The following is a 2,923-nucleotide window of genomic DNA, read 5'->3' as shown; positions in this document are numbered from 1 at the left end:
GTAAGTATTGAGTGTGTCAGAATTCATCTTAAGAGTAAATATGTTGCCAGGTTAATATAGGAGTTTTGTTTTTTAATAATGCTGTGCAATTTCTGGCTTGAAACGGAGAGTGGAGTGTGTGAACTTGGATTTCCTGTAGCCCTGCTAGTTCCTGTGGACCCTGGTAAGGACCTTTTTCCAGCTGATGCTTAACAGTATTTCAGAATTTGCCATAGAAACAAATATTCAAGTATTTAACCTTACACTAAAAACATTCCTCACATTCAGCAAAGGCAAACCTAATACAAGGCATAGGTAGAACAGATTATTCACAGTATCTGAAAGCTTTGTGTACTGAGGTCCTTCTCTTTCAACACTCACCTAAGACTGAAGGCTTTTGAAACTTTTCAAGAAGACACAAGGCAGTCTTGCCTCAAAAAGGAAATATGAAGTGACCATGTTTTCTCTTGACACAATTAACTCCTTATGGATCTTTGACAACACACAAAATATAATGTGTACATCATTACTGTGTACAGTAATTTATGTAAGGAACTCTGGCAAGGGTGGCAAGCACTTTTAAGATCAATGAAATGCAGAAGGCAGACTTGCATGGCTTTTTCATACAGATTAAGAGAAAGCTAAGATTAATAATTCACTTAAAATGCAGGTACATTTTGTAAAGAGCTATGGAATACTTTGCTGATACAATTATAAGGCAAGAAATGGTCTGATTTAATTTAGAAACGGGGTAGAATATGTGCTTTGTCACTGTTAACTTATTTAATTGGCAGCAAGTTTCAACAAAGTTTGACAGAGCTCTAAAGTATCAAATTCTTACAGAGTTTTAGAATAGCAGAGAGAAAGCATGTTAATAGAAGCCTGCAGTATGAGCAAAAGGCATGGAAATCTACAACAGGTGACCACAAAGTAGGAAAATACAGTGTATTTGGGGTCTTTCTATTCCTAATACAAGTGGTGAAGTCTTCCACTGAAGATTGGTTTCGATTGCCTGAAGCACTGAAAATCCCTGGTAGAGTCTTCAAGTGATGATGGTCTTTAAGGGCTAAAGCTAAAAAGTGAATCTGTTGAGATGCAGAAATTATTTGGAAAACCACGATCTGTGTTATTTCTGCTGGATTCCACAACTTTTAATTTCGCATTGCTGGGAGTTGCGTGTGTTTAGGGAGGAAAGAGTTGATGAATTACAAGTTGCCTCCAGACAGTAATGAACAGGGGCAGACTGTGAGGCCAGAGGGGAGGGCTGTCTGAAAGAAGAAGGAGGATGTTTAAAGCAAAGGATAGGATGGGGTGAGGAGAAAAAAAGGAACTGCTTATAAGTTTAGCAGGGCAGCAATCATGTATTTCTGGCTATGGGTGCAGGCTGTTACACTGGGAAAGAAGAACAGTACCCTGAAAGGTTACAGGCTTACAACTGCTTAAAATGTCCAGTTCTGACTGGGAAAATAAATGCTGCTTGTATTATATATCTGATACTTACATTCTGGGGTTTTTTTTAAGAAAAAAGCAGACACTCCAACTCACACTGTTCACCTTGGTGCTACTGCTGGCAGTCTAAGTGCTTGCTTGTCCAGGTTTCTGACCTGTGTGATCCTTTGTGTTAAAGATCTTCATCTGACTGTTTTGCTCACCTGAGAAGAAGCCAGTCAGTGCTGTGTTTTCTAGCCTGCTGGCTGCATTTGAGATGAAGTACAGCTCAGCCAGATCTGTGGCTGCTGCTGTTGTGTGTGTGGTGAGGCTTTTTAATCTTATCAACATATGGTGTACTGGTTATGGCCTTGCAGAGCCAAGATGTGTGACAATGATCTTATTCTAAAAAAACCCTCGTGACTTCAGAGTGTCAGTGATCTCAGCATTAGCAATGCTGGTAGCACATGTAAAGCTGCATCCTGGAGACATTGGTATCTTTATGCTGATACAATCAAGCAGGCACAGATAGAGCTGTAAAATGCAGTTGGGGAGAACAAGGAAGCAGATAAAGCATCTGATTAACTCATGATTAAATATGTCCTCCTAAGTTCAGCCCTGAGCAAGAAGCTGTGGAGGGCTAAGAGATTTTCTTTGTTCTGATTCTCACTGAGCCCTGGAAAATCACCTGAAAATACCAATAGCCAGTATTTCCTCATGAACATAAGTCACTGAGTGCTGTATTGGGCAGCTGTTTTCCTACCAAGGCTCATTTCAATGCCAATGTTTTGCATACACAGTTACGGAGAACTACTTGTTTTCAGCCCAGATCTTCTAACATAATGAAGTTACACTGAGAGGAAGGGGTGGTGGGTTTACTTGTTTCTAAGTACCAGTTTCCATGTTGGATTGAAGCACATTCTCAAGAGAAGGAAAGCAAAAGAGTAAGAAATCAAATTCAGATGTGCTCATACCTATCCAGTATTAAAATGTGTAAAGACATAATTTATCTGGCAGATGGGGAGACAGGAACAGAAACAAGAGGTAAGACAACACACAGACACTGCTGTAAAAAACAAAACCTGTGGCTGCACCTGTGAGGAGCATCTTCCTGCCTCAAGCAGAAGCTAAAGCCGGAGGAAGCCTTAAGAAAGCTTTGATGCATGAGCGGACACAATGCTCTTGCAGCTAATGTTGAGAAACTGCATATGGATGTTTGTCTGGGCTTTTGTTCCTTCTTCTCCCTTACAGTGTGACCAAAACCAAATACAGCATCATCTGAGAGAATTATGTAAGAATCCTGTGCTGCCCATGTCCACTGTGTGGGCAGGTAGAGAACTCAGTTGCTGCAATGATGTCTCTTATGAACCTACATTCTGTTTTGAACGCCCTAGTTTGGAGTAACTGCATTAAACCACATCCTCTGAGGAACTAAACACCTCTTGACCTGCCAGACAACCAACTCTGTAGTAGTTAATCGCACCTGCAGTCTTCCCTGCGTGCTATCACCGTGTCT

This window comes from Serinus canaria, chromosome 8 (genome assembly GCF_022539315.1).
Source record: "Serinus canaria isolate serCan28SL12 chromosome 8, serCan2020, whole genome shotgun sequence".
Taxonomy (NCBI): Eukaryota; Metazoa; Chordata; class Aves; order Passeriformes; family Fringillidae; genus Serinus; species Serinus canaria.
Note: the sequence above shows the minus strand (reverse complement) of the source record.